Source organism: Pelobates fuscus, chromosome 10, assembly GCF_036172605.1.
Source record: "Pelobates fuscus isolate aPelFus1 chromosome 10, aPelFus1.pri, whole genome shotgun sequence".
Classification (NCBI taxonomy): Eukaryota; Metazoa; Chordata; class Amphibia; order Anura; family Pelobatidae; genus Pelobates; species Pelobates fuscus.
Window position 1 is genome coordinate 21,763,539 of NC_086326.1, and position 25,789 is coordinate 21,789,327.

The following is a 25,789-nucleotide window of genomic DNA, read 5'->3' on the forward strand; positions in this document are numbered from 1 at the left end:
ATGTACTGAGTGAAATAAAAAAAAAAAAATTATAAACCACACAAGACTAAGCAAATAAACTTGCCATAGCAAAATAGGTCAGAGTTTAAAGGGGAAATATTTAGAAAAATCCCACAAGATCATCCGGTGTAGCTTAATCAAAGAGGTTCCCACTAAGTTTACTGTGCAGCGTATGGCAAGTTCAGTTAGTGTCAATGTATCCTAAAAGGATCTGATACAGTGTGTCAAAGAGAAAACACTGTATAAATTGCTATACACTTGTGGTCTGTGGGTTATTAATGTCCCCACAGAGATTGGTATGTCTAAAAATGAAACTGCTGTGTCTGAATGCTTTAGAACACTTTTATTGAGTTGCTAGTGCACATACCTGGTAAATCAGCATCTCCTCAGGAGCATGGAGACAAACAATACTCCAAAGATTGGACAGGACCGTAACAAGAAGAAGTCCCTTGAGTCAGCCACTAGAGGCGTTCAAAAGTATTAGAATTTCGTTGCCCCAAAACCCCTAGATTGTGGCAGTAGTGTATCTTGTGCTGTGCTTGATTTTAGTGTGTTCTGATACAGTTTATCACAAGACATTACACATTCTGCCTGAAATGTAATGTGGTGAATGAGGCTGTTCAGACTGTTTAATTCTATGGCCAGTAAGGAGAAGCTCCAAGTGCTTTCTAGATAAGAAATGTGACACATTGGAGTAGCCACAATAAAAACCCACGATTAATACTTCCTGTAGGTACCATTACAGTAGTAACTGTTACTCTCGTTTTGCTTTGTGGATTAGAGTTCTTTGGTTTGATATGTTTTGTAGTATTTTATACAACTTGCAGGGCAAGTTATAAAATCTTTTAACTTAAGAAAAAAAAAAAAAAAAAAGTGAATTTTAAACTGTTATGAGGAAACGCTTTAACATTACACGACATAAAAATATCTAACTTAGCACATTTTATTTAGAGATTGTTAAAATAAAGCCATATTGAACGCATGAGAAATTTGTCTGGGTTAATTTTTCTTTAAGTACAATTCAAGTTAACTCTTGACAGAAGCGACGAGGTAATTTAGTCATTGGCAGTGTAGCCTAAAAATAAAAGACAGACATTAGTGTATCCCCATTTATTTCCATGATACCACAGATAGTGTTATTGATGGAACACCAATGTACAATGCATCAGGTTGCAAAGGAAACATTGTCTTGAATCCCAAAATATCAGAGATGCGTTGGCATTAATAGCCACTTACAATATATAGCACTGAACTATGTCTAGTAAGTGGAATGATCTAGTTATGGAGGACCAACACCTAACCTCCCACCCCACTACTAATCTGCCTTCCTCAGCTATCCTATATTTATAGGCAAGATTCCATAATGGAAATAGAGGTTGGGGAAGTTAAAGATTTCAGGCAACGCTAACCATATAGCTATGCCAACCATAGCCTTTACCCAAAGGTTACACCAACTATCTATACACATGCCAATTCTTACCCCAAAACCTACAGCATTTACCCCCAAGGTAACCCACTGCCAGTATCAATTAGAATATTAGATAGTCTGACATGCATCTACTAGTCATTTTCATAGATACCAGTCAGCAATTGCACAGCCATGATTTTATCAGTGGAGTTAGAGGGCTTTGTGCACAGCTGACTTCTGAATAATAGGGACTCTGTGTGGAGGATAAGGGCTATGGCCATGATTGTGGGCCTAATTAGTCAGTCTGCCAAAAGTCCCAATGGTTGGTCCTCAACTCACCTTTAGTGACAATTGCCAGCTTCGTCCATCCACAAGTAGCCATACTTTGTAAATCTGATCATGTTATCAGTGGCTATGATAGAATGGTCTGATGGAATCATAAAATTCACACACAATATATTATCGTTTTGCTTTGGATGTTTTAAAACAATTGTTGTATACAGGTCTCCCTGCAAAGATATTTTTGTGTACTCCCTGGAAGGACACCTCAAGAACTGGATCCTGGCATCTGGTTTCAGGTTCACATTAAGGCTTGTTCCAACGTTAAGATGCCCTTCAACAGCTTTCTCTGAAACTGTGGCTCCAGTGGCCGTAGTGACGCCAAATGCTATTTCTGAAACGTGCAGTTTAGTTGACTGGAAGAAGATGTAGATTTCACAGCGACTTGCATTGGCTACGTGAGTGTTCTCGTTACCCATTCTAAAACGAGAATATTTTGTATGTTTTTAGCTAGATCACAGGCAAACAGTTTGGTTTAAACAAGATCATTTGTCCGATGGAGATACACATACTTTCTACTAACATTTAACTTTTTCTGCACTACCCTGTTTGTCAGAAAGACAAAAAAAATAAAATAAAAAAATAATAGTGAGTGGGTAAGAGACCAACATCTATATCCATCCATGTATAGACACATTTATATTACTAAGGGAACTGTACAGAATGTTATTAAGCAGTCAGGATTAATGAGCAAAGAATTCCAGTGTGCAGCCAAGTTACAGTTTCAGGTCTGATCTTTACGACACATTAATGGCTACTGAGCCAGTAAATATGTAGAAGGGATCACAGACCAATTGTTCAAACACTTCTACATCTTATTATAGGGTCCTGGATAAGTGTCCCTATACCTTACATTAATGATATCACTCTGCTTATATCAAATTTTGTTGAATTTGCAGATCACCAAGAATATATTTCTTGGTTGTATATGCTGCCATGCACAATTAACTCTAAATTAGAAAAGAACAACGCTGGAAATGAATGGAACAAGTCCATCCACCAGGGTTGTGATGGTTAAAGGACACAATGGGGCTTAACCCCTAATGGTATAAAGAAAAATTAGGACTAATGGGTGGCAGAGTGAAAACAGTCTCTCCCAAAAAGGCCTTATATCCTTATAATTAATAGGCTGCTCTGCAATTAGACTGTAAGAAAAATGCAGGTAGCCAAAAACAAAAACGTTAATTATCCCTCTTGGGGGAGAAACCCAAAATGAACGTACAAACAAATGTTAAAAGTTAGAACCTAGTGGGATAAGGTATTGACTAATGTATATAGACAAAGTAACTATAAATGTGTGGCAGAAATTTGCCAATAGTAGTAACAAGTTACTTGTACAGGATGATAGAAGATACAATAAATGTAGCAAAACAAATAGCAGAAATCCAAGCCTTAGGTTGCAAGGAAAATTTAATTCCTATAAATGCCAGTGGTTGCATCCAGTGCATATAAAAAAAACATTAAATGTACGGCATAACAGGAAAAAATTATTTATTTTCCAAAATGAAAACTGCTATACTTGTATCTAGCAGGATGCCTAGACAACTACAGGAGATTTGGGGGAAGGAGTCCCTAGCATCTTGCGGAGTAGTAGAGCTAGCGTCTAGTTTCACATAAAATAGTGAAGTATTAAGTAGTCAAACCACCCAAAAAGGTTTCAAATAGATTTAAAAATCATCCGCTTTAGGGGCGTGGTCTGACCGTCGATGAGACTGGACGTGTTTCACTGAGGCTCCCGACCAACGCGCCCTAGAAGCCTACAAAAGCGACCTTTTCCCTTATTAATTTCCCCACGGAGGTCCCTAGCATGGAGAAGAGGCTCTCCAAAAAGTTACCCAAGCGGGGTGCTGACTCCGGCGGATCCGTCCTGGACCTTATGTCGGCGCAAAGGCAGACCCGTCAAGCGATCCAAGATGGCGCTGGGGCGTCCCCGCAAGCTTCCCCCCGTGCGGAAAGTGAGACATCGCCCGATGACCGGGATTCTGTCCTGGCTAAGTTGGCGGAGGTGCAGTCCTTCCTGGCTGGAGAAAAATCGCCAAAGCCACTGCGGTGCTCCAGGCTGAGATAGGGGCCTTGGGGGAGCGTACCGCGAGATTGGAGGAACGTGCGGAGGCCTCTACACAGGCCCACAATACCGTGGTCGACCGGGTAAACCGCGTGTCTGCCCACATGGTTGCAATGGACCTGGCCCTCGAAGACATGGCTAATAGGTCCAGGAGGAATAGTATCCGGGTGCGGGGCCTGCCAGAGGGTATAGATGAGGACCTACAGGGGACTTTACTCACCGTTCTAAAGCCTCTGCTTCCGCACGTCCCGGAGGAGCACTGGCATATGGAGAGAGCTCACAGGGCTCTGAGGAGTCCAAGGCCCAACGCCAACTCCCCACGGGATGTAATCCTCCGCTTCCTCCATTCTCGCACCAAAGAGGCACTCATGAAGAAGAGCCGGGAGGGCCCCATAAAGGTACGCCGGGAAGATCATATCCCTTTATCATGACCTGGCCCCGTCCACGCTGCAGAGAAGGAGGGACTGGCGTCCCATCACGGAGGCCCTGCGGGGTGCCGGCATCAAGTATGCATGGGGTTTCCCCTTTAAACCGATGGTGTTCCGGGGAGACCGGGCGCATATCCTGACGCCAGGAGGGGATCCTCATCGTTTGCTGAATGGCCTTGGCGTCCAGCCACCTCCGGATCTTCCCAACGTGGCAATGTTCCCGGACGACCTTCCCCCTACTGCAGTCGGAGTGGAGAGGAGCGGGATCGAGAGCGCACTGATGGCTGTCTCCGGAGGGTATGGTGTCGTTTCCAATGTCACCCTCACCCTTTCCCCTGATGGTCCTGGCCCTGAGGGTGGGTGTTCTGGTCATTTTGGGAGGGGGGGCTCTGGTTTGGGGCCCTTTTGCCCGGCCCGGGTCGTGGTTTCTCCCTGCTCTCACCTCCCTGGTCCACCCGATGGCCCTTCCCTTTGGGCGTCTCGGGGGCCTATTGTTGATCCCTGGGCCGTTTCTCCCCCCCCCCCCTATCCCAGGAGGTGAGTGACTTACGGAAGGCTATAGGGTTTTTTCTTTGCCTGTTATGATTCATTTGGGTGGGGTATGGGTCAGAGCCTAAAGTTGTGAGAGTGGGGCCTGTTTTTTTCTCCTGATCCCCTCCCCCTGTATTTGCTGCCCGGTCATTTCCTTGGGGCCTGTGGGGTCACCCACCTCTAGTTACGGGTGTTATGTAGAGTGCCCTTCCCCTCCTTTTTTTTTTTTCTTCTTACCCGGGGGTTTGGGGGGGGGGGGGGCTTGCTGTTGGTTTGGGAGGGGGTTCGGGGTATGCTCCTGCCCGTGGTACTTTGCAGCGGCAGGGGAATCACCAGAAGGCGAACTCCCAAAGTGAGAGACTCGGACTGGACTCCTCCGGGTTTGTTTTATATAAGTCCTTTCCCCCTGTTTTTTCTGTTCCCTATTGCTGCCCGAGTGGCGTCTCTGCTCCCCCCCCCCGGGGGGCGCCATTTGCCCGGTCGGGGCTGCGGGGGTCTTGGCGACTCTCCCCGTCTGATGGGGCCTTGTCTCGGACCCCGTTTTTCCACGGCTCTGGGTTTGGCGCCCCCGGGGGGGAATGGGAGGGCCGGGTTGTAGGGGAGGCGATGGTTGCACCCTTGCGGTATATATGATATGGCTATACCCTGCATAATAATTCAAAATGTGTATGTGCTCATGATAGAGTTATATGATTGAGTCGGAGCGAGGGAAATAGGGCACGGCAGGCTGACAGCCTGATGAGTGCTGTTTGCCAAGTTGCACATTCTCGTCATCACAAAATGTATATATGTTTATGATAGAGCGGTAGTGCCACCGGAGCAAGGGGGGCAGAAAGCAAAAGCGGTCTTTTAGCCTGACGTGTCCTGTTTGCCAATTTACATTTTTGCATGCCGAAAAAAAAAAAAGAAAAAAAAAAAACGAAATTAAACAATAGAATGTACATATGTTAAGGATGGAACTGTGTGATACAATTGGAGTTGGGGTGGGGGTGCGGAGCAGATAGGTGGCTTGCTGTGTCCCGTTCGCCCGGTTGCGTTCTACTTATCACACGGCTGTACTTACATTCCTCATAAAATTGTGTGATGACACCGGAGCGAGGGGGACAGAGAGCAAACTAGTTTGATAGCCTGACGTGTAATCTCTGCCAAGTTACATCCTGCTTAGCTTCGAAAAAATAAAAAATATAAAAAAAAAACAAAAAACAAAACAAAAACATGAACAAACTGTATATACGTTGATGATAACATTGTATAGATAAACTGGAGCAAAGGGGACAAAGTACAAAGCGGTTTGATAGCCTGTTACGTGCTGTTGGCTAAGCTACATTTCGCCCATCAGAAATTGAATACAAAAAGGGGGGTAGAACCTGTGCAACAAAAGAGCAAAACTATATGAGGATATTGTTAATACGACATAATATATGCCCGTTCTGGAACCTAACATCCGCATGTAAGATACGTCCCGGGTGGTCCCATATGCGGCTAATTTGTTCTGTTTGGACAGGCCTTCGGCTTGTTTTTTGTAGAGGGGAGGGGGACTGCTACGGGAATGGCGGGGTGGGGGATGGCTGAGTCCCCCTGCGGGGTGCGACGTACATGATATTAGTGACCCCCTGTCTTTTCCCCCAGTCGGTTTCTTGGACGAGGCCCAATGCCCTACCGCCTATGCACACCCGCATACCCCAGGGTAGGCATTATTTAGTCAATGCGGGCGCCAGTGGAGGGTGTACACTGGCCCTGAGGGTTATACTCTAGCATTTGAACCCTGCCAATCCAAGAATTCCCAAAGAACAAACATAAAATTACGAAATTCAAAATGATAGTAGACCAATTGCATATCAATATTTTTCTTAAAACAAAATTTGGAGACGCAACTACACGCCGGACACCCGAGTAGTAAGGGGTACATCCTATTTCATATGGTAACACTATATACTACGGGTGGCCGCTGTTGCACCCTGGGTGTGGCGCGCGTATCACTTTATTAAGCTAAGACTGTGTGCCCTATGCCGCACGTTCACCTGCCCGACGTTCATTGAATGTCTTTTGGGGGGCCCTTTTGGCATTACTGGCCCGTTCAAGCTGCATGGGAGGGACTATCCATCCTAGTTTAGGGATAAGGCTAGTTTTGAAGCCTGTATCCTTATATGTTAATGTGTGTTTTCTTCTGCTCAAGATATATAGCTTATTTGAGCAGGGTGGGGATCCGTGATGGGTATGAGGTGGGGCAACACTATACTAGTAAGGTCTATGAAGAATAGATGGGGCGCGGCTTTAGAGATCCTCAGTATCCTCCTAGCGTTGACCGCGAAGGGGACGAGGGCTCTCGCTACCCAATATGTTCTGGCAAGTGGTAAGACCAGAATTTTCACCGCTTCGGATTGTATCCGGATGCCCTTTTTCTCGTTATTTCCTTCCTTCTATCTTTTTCTTTTCTTTTCCCATCCTGACCCTTCCCATCCTCTATCGCTCCAGAGGGGGGGCGGACGAGTGGACCAATCCGACACTGATCCCTGCCGCTCGAGGAGTTCTCCCTAATATTAACAGTAGCCGCAGAGTGATAGCAGTGGGTACCATATTACACGATGGCGATTAAGATCACCACTTTAAACGTCAAGGGTCTCAACGCCCCTAAAAAGAGACGTCTAATGTTTAGGGCCCTGAAAAGGTTGAACTCGGACGTAGTTTACCTTCAGGAAACTCACCTGCCTAAACAGGCTACATTCAGTTTACGGGACCATGTCTACACGGGCTCCTTCGAGGCCAGGTCGCATCGTAAACGGAACGGAGTCGCTATAGTAATCAAACGCTCTTGCCCCTTCCAGCTTTCGGCCCAGGATGCAGACCCGGGGGGGACAATATATTATAGTTACCGGAACCCTCCATTCTCATGTCGTGCACCTGATCAACATTTACGCCCCGAATCAGCCGGATGCGGGGTTTTGGTCCACACTGCGAGATAAGGTCGCTGCGCTCCCGCATGGCATGGTCCTCATGGGAGGAGATTTCAATGCCACACCATGTCCGGCGATAGATAGGAGCTCCAGGGCTGGAGGTCCGAGATCGCAGGGACGCGGGGGACAGGACCGCCAACTTAAGAATTTCATAGCGGAAACGGGACTGGTGGATGCCTGGAGGGCACAATATCCCGTGGACAGGGATTACACCTTCTACTCTGCTCCCCATGGGACCTATTCTAGAATAGACCTATTTCTAATGAATGCAGCAAGCCTTCCCAGACTCTCGAGCTCGGAGGTTGGGAATATATCCTGGTCAGATCATGCTGACGTTTCTATAGTCTTAGGGAATCTTTGCACGGCGAGCCCATGGTCTTGGAGACTGAACTCGTCACTGCTGAGAGATGAGTCGGTTCTGGACAGCATTCGGAAGGCTATTGTGGATTACTTTCAGGTCAACACCACACCGGACGTAAGCATTGACATGATCTTGGCTGCACACAAGGTGGTCATAAGAGGGGAATTGATTAAACTGGCCACAAGAAAGAAACGACTGAAACACTCACACCTGGACACCCTGCTTAAACGGCTGAGGAACCTAGAGCAGCGACACCAAGCTACCCCGGACACTGAGGTTCTCGGTAGACTGGAAGCAGTCAGACGGGACATACGCACACTTCTGCTGGATGACACGGCCAGAGCCATGACATGGTCCAAACGGACCTATTTTGACAAAGCTAATAAAATGGATACACTATTAGCCAGGACGCTTCGGCCCATACAACAACGGACTCATATTACGGCCATCAGACACCCGGACGGTACGACAAAAACGAAACCGACGGACATTGCGAAGGTATTTGAAGAATACTATAAACAATTGTATAATCACTCACCGCACATAGACTTGATGGGAGGCCAGGGGGACCAAAGCATATCACGCTATCTCGACGGACTGGGCTTGTCTAAATTGTCAATGGATGCTGCCGGGAACCTGGCTGCGGCAATCAGTACTGAGGAGGTGGATAAGGCCATTTCGAGCCTGAAGGGGAACAAGGCACCTGGCCCTGATGGATATGATGGCTCATACTACAAGGCCTTTCGGGAAGAGCTAGCGCCTCACCTGGCGACGCTGTTTAACTCCTTAAGACAGGGAGGACGTTTGGGCCCTGACATGCCGTTAGCTACGATCGTATTACTACCCAAACCAGATAAGGATGCACGTCTACCTGAAAACTACAGGCCCATATCGTTGATCAATCACGATGTGAAGATCCTGGCCAAAATACAGGCGGACAGACTGAACCCACTTTTGACTACTCTTATCCATGCTGATCAAGTGGGGTTCATGCAAGGCCGACAATTGTTCGAACACACCAGGCGAACGGTTGATTTGATCTGGAAACAAGTAGCGACGAGTACACCCTCCCTGATAATATCCATAGATGCCGAGAAGGCTTTTGACAGGGTGAAATGGGATTTTCTATCTGCGGTGCTGGCACACCTGGGATTCCCGGATGAGTTCCTGCAAGCCACGAGAGCAATGTACCATAACGTTAGGGCTCAGATACAGATCTCGGGGGCCCCACTTAATCCGTTCCGTCTACACAACGGAACCAGACAGGGGTGTCCTCTCTCCCCCCTCCTCTTCGTGCTGGCCTTAGAGCCTCTCTTACAGGTGATCCGCAGGCATCCGAATATTCATGGAGTAGAAGTCGGCGGGGAGGAATTTACCGTGTCCGCCTACGCAGACGATGTCCTCCTCACAGTTACGAACCCAATAGAGTCGATGACAGCTTTACAGAATGTTATAAGAGAATACGGGGACTTATCCAGATATAAAGCAAACATTCAAAAATCCAGTGCGATGCCGGTAGGTATGACAGCAGAAGATGTAGCTCTGATACAGAACACTCACCACTTAAGAATGGAACCACACTCCCTCAAATACCTAGGAGTTTACTTGACGGCAGATCCGAACCGACTGTACTCTAGCAATTACGAACCCATGCTAAGGACTTTGATGAGTGACATGGACAAATGGACCGACAAACCTATCTCTTGGCTGGGCCGTATTCACTCCGCCAAGATGAACATCCTCCCGCGTATACTTTTCTTGTTTCAAGCCCTTCCCATCCGCATCACGAAATCCCAACTACAGCCGCTACAAAGGGCGATCTGTAACTTTGTGTGGCACAATAAGCGGCATAGAATAGCCAGACAAATCTTGTATAGGCGCAAAGAGAGGGGGATTGGGGCTTCCAAATTTGTATTATTACTACTTGGCGGCCCAATTGGCCCAGGTGATTATGTGGCACTCCCCTGTGGGAGAAAGGAGATGGGTGGAAATAGAATCTTTGATGGTCGGTCTCGATGTCCCCCAATTCACGATGTGGGTCCCGAGAGATCATAGGCCCATGGTCGGAGCAACCTGCCCGGCCATCCTTAATTCTCTACGATTATGGGATGTGAACTGCACCAAGTTCAGACTCACCTCCTTCCCCTATGACCCCGATACTTCGGAATCGAGCATTCCCACCTGGTATGGCCCCAAGGGATTTTCGCAATATAGAAAAAAACGGGGTTCAACGGTATTACCAGCTTTACCGGGAGGGGGTCGTGATCCCCTTTCAGGACCTTCAACGAAACATCCACCTGACTCCAGCAGATTTTTTTAGATACCTCCAGATAAGGTATTTTGCTAGGAGACCAGATATTACAGCGGCGGCCAAGGGCCAGTTTACCTTCTTTGAGAAATTATGTAGAGATGCGTCTGCCCCCAAGGGTTGATCACCCTATCTAGGAGACCAGATATTACAGCGGCGGCCAAGGGCCAGTTTACCTTCTTTGAGAAATTATGTAGAGATGCGTCTGCCCCCAAGGGTTGATCACCTATACGCTCATCTTAGTACAGAAACTAAAGAATGGGGTGGACTGAAGTACATTCAGATGGGAACAGGACTTAGGGGAGGAACTAGAAGGTATAGAATGGCAGGAAATCTGGGAAGCAACCAAGAACGCTTCTATATGTGTCACAACAAGAACAGGCATGGAAAACCATGCTCAGATGGTATACTACCCCGACCATCCTGCACAAAATGCACAAACTAGATTCCGATGATTGTTGGAGGAGCTGTGGTTTCCGGGGTACATACCTTCATATGTGGTGGGAGTGCCCGACGCTCCAAAGATTTTGGAAGGCTGTCGAAAATCTACTAAGGCAGACATTTGGCAGGCCCCTCCCTTTAGACCCTTGGATTTATCTGTTCAATAGAACTATAGAGGGGTGGTCGAGGAGGGAACAGAGGTTGGTGCGGACGATCACCTTGAGTGCGCGTAGAACTATAGCAGCGGCATGGTTAACACCTGGTGGACCGGAGTTCGGGGGGGTGATCTCTAGGATTAAGGAAAGCAGGATTATGGAAGATCTCACTGCTAGGATGAGAGGGACCATGGCGGCCTTCCGACAGGTTTGGGAACCATGGGACAACAGTGCCCTAGGCAAAGGAGATACTTGAGGGGATGGGATCACGATCGCCGCTTGATGGGTCCATATCTCTCTCTCTCTCTCTCTTTTTACAACCCTCGATATACGAGGGTGTTCTCTAGTATTCTGTCTCATTTACTTGATTTGTCTCAGCTCCTATGGAGGTGGTTCCTTCCTAGTACAAACATGCATATTAATGGAGAGTTGGGGATCCCTGAGGCTCATCCTACTTCGGGTAGTCTATGGGTTATACCTAGGGATACAGAACCTGTCTAGTGGGACAACTAAAATGTACTAAGGCGGGTAGCCTGGGATTCCGGAGGTGTATAATCTTTAGGACCAAGACATCATTTAAGCTCTGGAGGAGGTTATCTTGAATTGTATGCTAATACACGGGTTTTATCATAAGGCCTCTCCAACTTAAGAACAAGGAACTTAACTAATGTCACTATAAAATTAAAAAACCCTCGATGGGGGGCAAGTGATACAGAAGGCATAAAGCGGGTTATCGTATGTGTTCAAAATAATTATTTTGGTACCTAAATGCATGTTCTTGTATATATTGGCTTCTGCGCAAGCCCAAAAGTTGTGATCTTCTTGCCTCTCCTATCGAGTGCAAAAATAAAGAATTAAAAAAAAAAAAAAAATACATCCGCTTTAAATAGATGAACTCGACGTGCGTTTCGGCGAAACAAGTCGCCTTTGTCAAGAGCAGTGGCGGAATGAAGGGCGCCTCTTTTTAAATGTATGTGATGTACCGCCCATAAAGATGGGGTCATGATCGTCATCCAATCATGTGGCTTTGTGAAATAAAGGGGCGGGGAGACCGTCGAGCATCCAGGCGGATTTTAACCCTCACAGGACCTGCAGAGTGGCAACAGTTTGGCACAAAACCTCATCGTATGAGGGTATAATGTATGCGGTAGTCCGCTGGATGAAATGAATAAACTTTAAACAAAGACACGCTATGAAACATATGGGACCAAGTATAGAGCGATATCAACATTATGATAGTTAATCGCATAGGAGACAATGTATATATCGGTATCACATGTAGGTCTTACGGATAAAGCGTTAAACTTATGCTTTGGAAAAGTGTACACCTAGGAGCAAAAGCCAAAAGAGGGGATATAAAGATGTATCATATCTTGTATATGTCTAAGATAAAAAGCTATGCTTATGTATAAATAAAGGGTAAATTAACCCAAAGAGTGCCTGTTAAACAGCTCCATGATATGGAGGGTGAAAAGAGCCAGAAGGATGACATTCAAACGGACCTCATATTTAAACGTTAAACAAGAGACGAATGGGATGATAAAAAAGGGGGCATAAGAAAGTACAGATATGCCCCAATATAAAGTAACAATAGGGGCTGAGATAAACTCCAAATTATATAGAGAGAAAGTGAATTCATAAAGAGTTTATTTAGATAGAGATTGTGTGTTGACAGATGGTGCTACAGGGAGAGCTCCAAGTATAGTGGATGGTGTAGACCAGGGAACCAGCAATTCCTATGAAGTAGAAGAATAAGCTAATAAACAGCCATAATAACAGATTAGAAGGAAAGAGACATATCCAAAGTATTTTTTACAGTGTTACAGGATATTTTAAAGTTTTATACTCTAAAATATCTTCAATAAAGGGAGCAAAGGAGAAACCTTCATTGAGTCCTTTTGGGTGCAAAGTCTTGAGCTGGTAAATCCAGAGACTTTCCCGTTGTCTCAAAAAAAAATAAAAAAAAAAATTCGTAGTTACCCCTGCGCTTATCCTTGCGGACCAGTTCTAGTCCACAGAATCGGAGTCCTTGAGGGTTACTTGCGTGGAATTCTTTCAAATGGCAACCTATAGGAGTATCAACCAGCAGTTTAGGAGATCTAACATGCTCCTTGATACGCTCCTTAAACGGTCTGAAAGTTTTACCCACATATTGTAAGTTACAACTGCATGTAAGGAGGTAGACTAAGCCAGCGGTGTTGCAATTGAAAAAGGACTATCTTATAAGCCCTTTTTCCGGCACTGTCCATGATGGTCTTGGAATCTTGTTTGATATATTTACATGCTACACAATGGCCACATTGATATGATCCCACTGTAGGGGTATGTAGCCAAGTTCGTGTAGGTGAGCAGTTAAAGTGACTTGGAATGAGGAGTTCTCTCAGGTTTTTTCCTCTATGTGCGGTCATGTCGACCCTTGGCCCTCGGACCCTTTTAAGATGAACATCATCCAATAGACATGGCCAGAATTTTTGGAATTCATTCCCAACAGCCTCACAGCCTGAATCAAAAGTGGCTATCATCCGTGGGGGTTGAGGTTTGGTGGAAAAATCCACTTTTTTTGTAGATAATAAGGAACCTCTATCTGCCTCCAAGGCCCTTCTATAGGCTTTTTTTAAGGCATTTGTTCGGGTAACCCTTAGTTTTAAACTGCTGTCGCAGTATATTGGCTTGAGCCTTAAAATCTTCAACGTTACTGCAATTCCTACGGGCCCCAAGTTATTGCCCTGTAGGAATCCCACGTTTGAGGGATTGGGGATGGAAACTCTCCCAGCGGAGGAGGCTGTTGGAAGATGTGGGCTTTTTGTACAGTGTGGTGGTGATAGAATCACCACTAACCGTAATTGTAAGGTCCAGGAAATTAAGTTTGTTACCCCCAAACTCAGAGGTGAAACCACTGGCATTTATAGGAATTACATTTAATTTTCCTTGCAACCTAAGGCTTGGAGTTCTGCTACATTTATTGTATCTTCCATCATCCTGTACAAGTAACTTGTTACTACTATTGGCAAATTTCTGCCACACATATTTATAGTTACTTTGTCTATATACATTAGTCAATACCTTATCCCACTAGGTTCTAACTTTTAACATTTGTTTGTACGTTCATTTTGGGTTTCTCCCCCAAGAGGGATTATTAAAGTTTTTGTTTTTGGCTACCTGCATTTTTCTTACAGTCTAATTGCAGAGCAGCCTATTAATTATAAGGATATAAGGCCTTTTGGGGAGAGACTGTTTTCACTCTGCCACCCATTAGTCCTAATTTTTCTTTAACTCTAAATTAACCTACATTTTGCTTCTAATTTTAAAGGGACACTATAGTCGCCAAAATAACTTTAGCTTAGTGAAGCAGTATTAGTGTATAGATCATGCCCCTGCAGTCTTACTGCCATTTAGTAGTTAAATCCTTTTGTTTGTGCAAGTCACATGCAGGGATATGTGGATAGACTGTATGGTCTTCATAAACACTTCCTGTAAAGTGAGATCTAATGTTTATACTTCCTTTATTGCAAATTTTTTTTTTTTTTTTTGAATGTCTTATCTCCTGCTCTGTTAGTGGCTTTCCTGACCTTGCTGGAACCTTGTGTGTAATGAAGGTTCAATTTACAGAGCAGCAGATACAATTTAGAACAAGGAGGTAAACATACTGGCAGATAATTCAGCAGTGAGACTGCAGGGGCACACTACACATAAAGTTTTTTTTTTTTTTTTTTTAGTGATTATAGTGTCCCTTTAAACAAGTCTTGATGTTAATAATCCATATCAGTGATACAGTTAAGGGGAACTACTAGACATTTAGCAAATTTAACCCCTACACAAAAAATAAAAACTAACTCCCACATTTCCTACTTAAATTGAAAGATTATTTAAAGTGGTAAAGACTGATCTGCCTATATAAGTCACATAAAAAAGCAATACATAGTCACATTTAAAGTGACTGTCTTAAGATTAGAGATATTGGATTGTTGTGAAGGAAGTTTAGGAGAGAAAAAAAAAAAAAAGGTTTCCCATACTGCAGTTATATCCACATAAAGCTAGGTTTCAGATAAAATGAAACTAGTTTCTATTGATATACGTTAGAGCATAAAGTCCTTTTAAAAGGGTGTTTTACCTTTAGTAAATTGTGTTTGTCCTTTAAGCTCATGACTGGTTAAAGAGAAAGGACACTCCCAGCCTCCCCAGACCCCCTTGTGATGATACAAGTAGCCACTATCACTTTAAGAAGGCAACATCATAAACCAGATCGCACTTTTAAACCATTTTAAAATGATAGTACTTTTTGTAGATCTAAAAGTCACTATACAATTGCTAAAAGTGGGAAAACAAGTCCTTTTCTTGAGACTCAAAAGAATGTTATGAACCGGATTTTTGACGGTTGCAAAGATTTTAGAATGATACCATTTTATTAATTTATTTTAAAAGGATGCATTGTACACAAGATGATCTTCACAATTATTTGGATTTAGTTATGTAATCAGATCAGGGCTGGTTACTAGCACGTCAAGACAAAATTAGGAGTTGCCCTCACGGTTTCTCAGAATACACAAGGAGTGTTTGGTTTTCATTTTCAGATTTTAAACTGGTTTTAGAATGCCCCCCTTCCTGTTAAAAGACCAACAGATCCAGTGATAAATGATAGATTTAACAGAGTGTGCAATAAAGGAAGCTTAAATTTAGACCTTTTTACAGGATGTGTGTAGAAAATACATATACAGTGGTTTAACTACTAGATAGAAGAAAAATTGAGCAGTGTGACTGCAGGGGCATGATCTATAAACCAAAAACAGCTTCAAGTTGTTCTGGTGCCTAATAGTGTCCCTTTAGCATCTCTTTGACCCCTATATAGGCCCATCCAGTTACTTTGTTTTTTTTTTTTTTTGAAATTCTTTATTTTTGAGTGCATATATAAGGGTAACATTCACATATACGTGTGCCATGCCCCAACAGCAGGCACCCGCTTTATATCAGTAAACATCATTGCTGTGTGACATGTCTTAGAAATACAATGCACATTTTTTGTTTTAAGTGACTCCTGAAAAATACAATGCATATTCAATAAAGATGTTGAACAAAGTCAAGTGCGAGAGGATTTAAAGCAGTAACTCGAATTACTATAGTTGCAATGTTAATTCACCTGTGGTTGTATAATATAGACAGTATCCAAAATTTGAACGTGTAAAGCTTTAACATGACATTCATACTTATGGGTTTGGACTGTGCTTGAGACACCTCATGGAGCAGTGTACTGCGGTGCTCTCTCGTGTCGGGTTGCTAAATGGAGCGATCAGTCAGTCAAATCAAAGTAATTTCGTTTCTCCGTAACTGCATGGCTCAAAGCCTTGTAACGGCCCAAATATTACACTAGGGCAGGTGGGATAGTCTATTATATGAAGCGTAATAAGCGTAGTTAGATGCAGTTTTGGGAGGACAGGTAGTGTGGGGCGGTTAATTGTAACTGTGGAATTCCTCCATCTTTTAACTAAGCGCATTATATATACATAAAAGCTATTCACAGAAATTATCTAGGGTATTCTGTCGCTTCAGAACCACCGGGGTAACGGTGTGCTGGTCTGCACTAGTTTTTACACATAAGATAGGCTGGTTCCAATGTTAAAGGTATGAGCAAGGAAATGAACAATTAAAAAACAATACAACTTTCAGCTAGTTATCTGAGTGTAAAGTGAGTGTAGATAGGTTCCGGGCCCAGCACTGATCATGTTGGCTATGCCTTGCCCCTGCTGGATTCAGTATAAAGGTATATAATTTAAAACAAGAGAGACCAAACTCAGCTGAGGGATCCTAGTGCTGACACACCTGAAATTCGTGGTTTGCATGTCTAAGGTGTATAGAAGCGTGTCGTGTTAGTTTCAGATTGACTAAAATAAAATAGAAATAAAAATAAGGTAGTGCTGAGGTGAGTCGCCAGGACAGTCAATTTTGATATTGAGTGTAGTGTGTTAGCCTATAGGTGGCTTATCATTGGTTAAACTGAAATTCAAACGGAAAGCGCGACTTACTGCGTGTAGGGTAACTTTAATGGGAGGTTCTGAAAAAAGCCTGTTATGCGCTACGTGGTGAACTACACCATCGTATCTACTTGGGTGTAGGCTTGGACGATTGCCCCTTATGCATGTTAATGCCGCAGTAGTGGCTTGGAACATATAAAAACACAACAAAACTTAACTTTTGCAGTTGATCTGCGCTCAAGCATGGCAGCGCTTTGGGGTACCAGCCTGGCTATTGCTTGAAAATTAAGAACTGAGGGTACAAGAAGACATGACCCTAACCTTAGCAGTCCCAATAAAAGTCCAACTCAGGGGCGATGTCCCAAATTCGCGCGTTCTGGTATTGCGGTTAGGACAACGGTGGGTAGTGTAAGTCTCTGTGGGTGTACTCCGCCGTCAACCTGCGCCTACCTCGGAAGTCCCGTATGCAAACCTGGTGTTGAGATGTTGTTGCAGGTGGTCGTTGTCGGGTGCTGGAGTATTCAATTTGCGTTCATAGAGCGCTTCAGAGTTGTTGCTGTCGGGGGACAAATGAGAAACGCCCGTGGGGTTGGAGTTCACAGATCTTCGGGCATGTCGCGTTGTTCCGTGGAGGCCGATGCCCCCAGTACGGGGTGTTGCATATAGTCCAGTGGATAGAGGATCATGTTTCTGCAATTGGGTAACAAACAAACTGTGTGTCCGGGAGCATTGAGCTCAGAGGGGTGGTTCACTGCGCTGTGCAGGTGAGTGGGATCACCTGTGCCTCTCCATTCAAGTGGTGATCGAGGCGTAGGCGTCCGGTGTGTTATTTCTCGGTACGAATGCGGGAACTCGTGCCGGATCCCAGTTACGATTTGGGGAGGTAGGCTCTTGGGTTCTCACTTGGTTCTGTGGGATCTGTGGAAGGCCCAGGGTTTGTAGGAGGTGAGCTGCATCCTGAGCGTCGTGGATTTGGTGTGTATTGTCTCCTTGTTGAATGAGGAGTGTTTGGGAGGGTCGCCAGCGGTATCTTATGTCATGGCGCTGGAGCACGGTTAGGAAGGGACGGAGTGACCTACGCCATGTCAATGTTGCCCCGGACAGGTCGGCGTAGAATGTCAGGCTTATGCCTTCAAACTGTATAGGGGTCTTGCCTCTTATTGCGGTGAGAATCGCCGATTTGTCTTTCCCGTTTTTAAATGTGAGTATGGTATCCTTAGTGGCTGTGGCTGGGGCCCCAGGAGGTTTGGGGACCCTGAAAATGTCCGTGGGAGTGATGGGTTTAGCTTGGCCGGCGGGTTGTATAGCAGTCAGCAGTTTTTTTATCATTTGTGGCAATTCCGTCTCTGGTAGTCCATCTGGGACCCCTCTGACCTTTAGATTACATCTCCTTCTGTTATCCTCTTGGGCCGCAAAACGCCTTTCGTGTAGTAGGTTCTGGCGTTGTAAGTCTTGTATGGCCGTTTGAAGGGAGGACATGTGCTGCTGGTGGTCTTGGGAGGAGGCCTCTAGTGTTGATATGCGGCCTGTCAGGCCCTGCAGCTCTCCCCTCAGTGCAGTGACGTCCGTGAGGATATTTTTCTGTAGGTCGGCTAACAATGCCTTCAGTACCCCGGTGGTCACCAGTTCTGCATCTTTGTCAGCTTTGGGGTTATTAGGTTTCGCTGGCTGTTTAGGGGCTGGTGTTGGAAGGTAATCCTCCTCTGCGCCTTCAGAGTAATCATCCGAGTAGAAGTCCGAGCAGCCTCCGTGGAGGGCCGCCATGTTGGATTCTCCCGTGCTGCGTGCTTGCCGCCACATGTCTCCTATAGTCAGTCCTGGAGCAGGTTTGTCCGCCCCTAGTTTTTTATTTTTTCGTCCCATGAGGTTAGGAGTGTTCCCCTGGTTTTGTGGTTGTCCGTAGAAGCGATAAACTCCGTTTTTAGAGGGGTTTTTACTCGATTTTCGCTCGGAGCTTCAGCAGTGTGCGTCCGTTCGTCTCAGCGGTTAGGCTCCGCCCCCCCAGTTACTTTGGTTTTTAAGAGAGAACATACACCAATATACCACTAGAGCAAGTTTGTAAAACTTGATTTTTTTTGTTTTTTATTTTATTTTAAATAGAAGATTAGGAGTTCTTTGACAGTAATAAGTGTTCTTATTTATATAAAATTAAGATTTGCCATTTTGACAGTTCTACTAGTGTATTAATGACATGGCTTACAGTAGCAAGTAGCATTCAAGGCCTGGCTAATAATACAAAATTTAGAGTTAAAGCGGCACTGTCATGCCGAATCCCGTTTTTTTTTTAACCCCCCTCCCGCCTCCACTACATCCAATCGACCCCCTAGTCACCCCCAAATGCCCCTAAGCCCCCCACATTACCTCTTTTTAATTCTTTATCTTCTGCCCCGATCTTTATTCAGGGCGCCGCCATCTTTGTGTGGGTAGGTGAAGTCCCTGTGGGACACGTCATCTACCCACACTAGACAGACTGTGAGATTCCCGCACATGCCCAGTGAAACACCTGGACATGCGAACGGGAATTTCACCTATTCATTCATTCATCAGACAGACGAATGAATGAATAGAAAAAATCAGACGAACAAACTAACACTGTGTATCAGTGTTAGTTTGTTCGTTCAGTTTATTACAAGGAGGGAGCTACCGGCGTGCAGCTCCCTCCTTGTAATATGTAAAGACAGAAGCGGCAGGGAGCAGTGCTCCTCGCCACTTCCTAAGCCCCCCATGTCCCCCCTCACTCTATGGGGGTCAATATGACCCCCATAATAGGACAAGGGAGATTAAAATCTCCCCAATGCCCCTACTCGCTATACCGCGAGTAGGGGCATGTCCACTAAACAGTGAGCAGCCTGTGGCTGCTCACTGTAAAAAAAAAAAAAAATGGTAATAAGGGGGGGACCTACTGTCCCCCCCCCCCGGCCCCCACCCCTGCGCGGTGGGTGGGGGCCCTAACAATAAGGGGGGGGGGACCTTCTGTCCTCCCCCCCGGCCCCCACCCCTGAGCGGTGGGTGGGGGCCCTAATAAAAACAATAAGGGGGGGGACCTATTGTCCTCCCCCCCTGGCCCCCACCCCTGCGCGGTGGGTGGGGGCCCTAATAAAACAATAAGGGGGGGGGACCTATTGTCCTCCCCCCCTGGCCCCCACCCCTGCGCGGTGGGTGGGGGCCCTAATAAAACAATAAGGGGGGGGGACCTATTGTCCTCCCGCCCTGGCCCCCACCCCTGCGCGGTGGGTGGGGGCCCTAATAAAACAATAAGGGGGGGGACCTACTGTCCCCCCCCTGGCCCCCACCCCTGCGCGGTGGGTGGGGGCCCTAATAAAAACAATAAGGGGGGGGACCTATTGTCCTCCCCCCCTGGCCCCCACCCCTGAGCGGTGGGTGGGGGCCCTAATAAAACAATAAGGGGGGGGGACCTACTGTCCTCCCCCCCGGCCCCCACCCCTGCGCGGTGGGTGGGGGCCCTAACAATAAGGGGGGGGGGACCTTCTGTCCTCCCCCCCGGCCCCCACCCCTGAGCGGTGGGTGGGGGCCCTAATAAAAACAATAAGGGGGGGGACCTATTGTCCTCCCCCCCTGGCCCCCACCCCTGCTTGGTGGGTTGGGGCCCTAATAAAACAATAAGGGGGGGGGACCTATTGTCCTCCCCCCCTGGCCCCCACCCCTGAGCGGTGGGTGGGGGCCCTAATAAAACAATAAGGGGGGGGGACCTACTGTCCTCCCCCCCTGGCCCCCACCCCTGCGCGGTGGGTGGGGGCCCTAATAAAACAATAAGGGGGGGGGGACCTACTGTCCTCCCCCCCTGGCCCCCACCCTTGCGCGGTGGGTGGGGGCCCTAAATGGACCCCCCCCCCATCAAGGTGACTAGGGGTCCCAAGCCCCTAGTCACCCCCCACCCAAAACATTCTATCCCCTACCTACCCCCCTCACCCTAAAAATAGTGAGGGGGGAATAAAATAACTAACCTGTAAAAAAAAAAAAAAATAAACTTACCATTTGACGTCTTCTTTTTTCTAAATTCTTCTTACTTCAGCCCCCCAAAAGGCCAAATAAAAATCCATAAACCCGTCGCACTTTAAAAAAAAAAAAAAAAAAAAAAACCGAGCGCAAACAAAAATTAATCCATCTTCACCCATGGAGGGCACGCCGCGTACTGAGCTCCGCAGGGCGGGTCAAGGCTTATAAAGCCTTGCCCCGCCCTGCAATTAGGCTTAGAACACAATGATTGGTTGGTTTAAACCAATCAGAGTGCTCTGTGTCATTTTACACAGCGTGGGAAAATTCAAAAGAACTTTCCCACGCTGTGTAAAATGACAGATCACTGTGATTGGATGGTTTTCAAGCCATCCAATCACAGTGCTCTGTGTCATTTTACAAGCGTGGGAAAATTCCAAAGAACTTTCCCACGCTTGTAAAATGACACAGAGCACTGTGATTGGATGGTTTGAAATCCATCCAATCACAGTGCTCTGTGTCATTTTACAAGCGTGGGAAAGTTCTTTGGAATTTTCCCACGCTTGTAAAATGACACAGAGCACTGTGATTGGCTTAAACCAACCAATCATTGTGTTCTAAGCCTAATTGCAGGGCGGGGCAAGGCTTTATAAGCCTTGACCCGCCCTGCGGAGCTCAGTACACGGCGTGCCCTCCATGGGTGAAGATGGATTAATTTTTGTTTGCGCTCGGTTTTTTTTGTTTTTTTTTTAAAAGTGCGACGGGTTTATGGATTTTTATTTGGCCTTTTGGGGGGCTGAAGTAAGAAGAATTTAGAAAAAAGAAGACGTCAAATGGTAAGTTTAATTTTTTTTTTTTTACAGGTTAGTTATTTTATTCCCCCCTCACTATTTTTAGGGTGAGGGGGGTAGGTAGGGGATAGAATGTTTTGGGTGGGGGGTGACTAGGGGCTTGGGACCCCTAGTCACCTTGATGGGGGGGGGGTTCATTTAGGGCCCCCACCCACCGCGCAGGGGTGGGGGCTAGGGGGGGAGGACAGTAGGTCCCCCCCCCTTATTGTTTTATTAGGGCCCCCACCCACCGCTCAGGGGTGGGGGCCGGGGGGGAGGACAGTAGGTCCCCCCCCCCTTATTGTTTTTATTAGGGCCCCCACCCACCGCGCAGGGGTGGGGGCCAGGGGGGGAGGACAATAGGTCCCCCCCCCTTATTGTTTTTATTAGGGCCCCCACCCACCGCTCAGGGGTGGGGGCCGGGGGGGAGGACAATAGGTCCCCCCCCTTATTGTTTTATTAGGGCCCCCACCCACCGCTCAGGGGTGGGGGCCGGGGGGGGGGACAGTAGGTCCCCCCCCTTATTGTTTTATTAGGGCCCCCACCCACCGCTCAGGGGTGGGGGCCGGGGGGGAGGACAGTAGGTCCCCCCCCCTTATTGTTTTATTAGGGCCCCCACCCACCGCTCAGGGGTGGGGGCCGGGGGGGGAGGACAGTAGGTCCCCCCCCCTTATTGTTTTATTAAGGCCCCCACCCACCGCGCAGGGGTGGGGGCCGGGGGGGAGGACAGTAGGTCCCCCCCCCCTTATTGTTTTATTAGGGCCCCCACCCACCGCGCAGGGGTGGGGGCCGGGGGGGGGGGCAGTAGGTCCCCCCCCCCTTATTGTTTTATTAGGGCCCCCACCCACCGCGCAGGGGTGGGGGCCGGGGGGGGGGCAGTAGGTCCCCCCCCCCCAATCTTTAACCCCGCGCAGGGGAGGGGGGGTGTTTATTGTTTTTTTTGTTTTTTGTTTTTTACAGTGAGCAGCCACAGGCTGCTCACTGCTTACTAGACATGCCCCTACTCGCGGTATAGCGAGTAGGGGCATATTATTTACTAATACTAAGTAATCTTTACTTAGTATTAGTAAAGTTGGCTGAAAGACCAATTCAGGTCTTTCAGCCTTTTAGTAGATAGCTCCCTGATACCGTGGGAATTAGGGAGTTATCTACTAAGCGGCTGCAAGATGCAGCCGCGGCAATGAATAGGATCGGAGTTTCATTCATTAGAATGAAATTCCGATACAAACAAAGTACCGAATTGCATCCTAACACCAATGGAGAATTCTGTTAGGATGCAATTCGGCAGTTTTGCCGGCGTTCTGTCTAAGTGACAGGACGTTTGGCAATACTGACAGGAAGCATTGTGGGAACAGGGAGGAAAGCTAGGGATCATGGGAAAATTGCTCTGACCAGCGGAAATGAAGCACACTTTGCTCCTCCGCTGGTCAGAGCTGGTCAAGCGGAGGAATCCCATAAGACAAAGAGTCCCTACTTTGTCTTATGGTTTTAAAGAAAACTAAAGGAGACAGGAAGAAAAGAATAACAGATCCCGAGAGAGGGGGAGAAGAGGAAGAGATTGAGGAAAGGTAAGTTCGGCATGACAGTGCCGCTTTAACCACTGAATTAATACATCAAAACTGTTTTACTCCCACCAGGAATTTGTAGCAGGCATTTTGAGAAAAGTCTCAATTAGGACAATTTAACAGCATACGTGTCTTGACACAGTTACTTTGTTAAAATAAAATGGAAACTGTTTCTTTTTGATTCATTAAATCCTACAAGGCATCTGATAAGTAAATCTAAATGTATGCACAGACCTGTGTCCAAACTATTCACTTCTTGCTCTCAGGATACAACTGGGTACTCTGACATGGCTAACTACGTGGACAGCCTGTTATTTAAGGGGTAGCTGCTCTGCATTATGGGAAAATGGTTCTCGTTAACTCTTCAAGCACCAGAAGGATTACCACATCATATCATAAAACTTCTATTTGTCTGGCAAGGTGGTTTGTTTACTAAACAGCAAAATAATATTTCCTCTACATTTTGCAGTTCTACTAATATTTACTAATGACAAATCCTTCTGAAATTTGATTATTTTTTCTGAATTTTATCTATTAGAATTTAGGCTCCTAGGTCCTAGGACAATAGGTCGACCAGGAGAATGGGTCGCATTGTTGTGAATTTTCAACCACATGGGAACATCTCATTGTGTACAAGATTTGTGTAAAAAAATAAATTCTCAACCGGTTAGTCTGAATCAAATTCCTTTTAATCCACATCGACATGAATCCATCCATCCGGGATTTACCTGTGACGCCTTAATCAATGAATAATACTCCACAGGTAAATCCCGAATGATTGATTAGTTTGGGTGTGGATTAAAAAGATTTTGATTCAGATTAACTGTCCAGAACTAATTTTTGCACAAATCTATTTGGCACGGTCCACTATCTCATTTAAAATCAGTAATTCTCATATGCAAATACTATACAAAATATAGAATTCATATATTTACCAAAACTGGATTTATACTGAATCCAGGCAAGTCTTTAAAATAGATTTACCTGCTTGTTGCAGACAAATGTATTTAAATCTGGACTATTTGCTTCCTGACAGTGTTTACAATGTGTGGGGCAACTAATGCAATGACCAGCCAGCTCTAGCCAACTAAAGAGTATCAGAAAAAAATAAATATGCCTCCATTTAACTTCTCCCGTAACCCCTTAAGGACACATGACGTGTGACATGTCATGATTCGCTTTTATTCCAGAAGTTTGGTCCTTAAGGGGTTAAGGACACATGACGTGTGACATGTCATGATTCGCTTTTATTCCAGAAGCTTGGTCCATAAGAGGTTAAAGTAACACTCTAGGCACCATAACCACTTTAGGTAGTCATACTGTTTTTGATCAGATGTGAAAGTCAGTCAGTGTTCATGCCCTGAACAGTGTATTCAGGTATTACAATAACGAGAATAAAGTAGTGGGAATGGACCTTTAGTAGGATAAGAGGGGACCTGCCAGTGGTCTCCTTTTAAAGGGAAACTATAGTGCCAAGAAAACAAAGTTGTTTTCCTGGCACTATAGTGCCCAACTATGTCAAGCCCTCCCCCCCCCTGTACATCATAACATTTAAGTTTAATTGTGAGGTGCTCTAATAGTCTGAATATTAATGCAACTTAGAGTTGGTATGAATTGTTTATAATACTGCTAACACATTCAATGCGTTGAACATGTTGTTCAACACATCTTTTTTTTTTTGTAAATTTGTTTTATTTGTGTCAGCAAAGTCAAGGCAAAATAGGACTCGCAGGTCCCAAGAGACATATCACGATCTACAATAGCATGGACATGTTCAACACATCTTAACATTGATGATATTAGTCCCATAATGTGAAGAGGCTGAATGTCCCATTTAAAAGCCATGCATTGTATAGAGAAATTCACCAACTGAAAGGAGATATTATATGTCTCCGAGAGACCCACTATAGGAAACTGGACCCATGCAGATTCCACGTCAAAAAATTCCCACATCAATACAACACCACAGCAGATTCTAAGTTCAAAGGTGTCTCCATATTATTCAGCAACCAGTTAACAAATGAAGGTATCTGATCTAAGCAAGGGTTTGAAGTATTTTCATATAATAGACAGGAGTCTATTATTGGGTACAAGGAAAAAGGTGGATTGCGTACACAATGGCTTATAGTGGTTTCTAGTTTTATATCTGGAAAGTACAAGTGTAAAAAACATCATAGGACTATGTATATACAAAATTTAAAATGTGAGATTTCGTCTAAGGCAAAGGAAAGGTTTTTTTACTGTAAGAACAATCAGGATTCTCTGCCTGAAGAAGTGGTTTTATCAGAGTCCATACAGATGTTCAAACAGCTACTAGATGCATACTTGCAAAAACAGAATATTCAAGGATATAATCTTTCAATGCAGGGTAATAACTGCTTGATCCAAGGATAAATCTGACTGCCATTCTGGGGTCAAGAAGGAATTTTTTCCCTAGCTTGTTGCAAAATTGGAAGTGCTTCAAACTGTTTTGTTTTTTTTTGC

At 45.6% G+C, this 25,789-nt stretch overlaps 1 long non-coding RNA gene across 1 annotated transcript; it reads right to left on the reverse strand.

Moving 5' to 3' along the window:
* Positions 1–989: 989 nt before the first annotated feature.
* LOC134575391 (uncharacterized) lies at positions 990–23,581 on the reverse strand. The gene is made up of 3 exons (XR_010085642.1): positions 23,540–23,581; positions 1,748–2,167; positions 990–1,075 (listed from the first exon to the last, which is right to left on the reverse strand). It is a non-coding gene; the product is annotated as an uncharacterized LOC134575391 (long non-coding RNA).
* Positions 23,582–25,789: the final 2,208 nt, after the last annotated feature.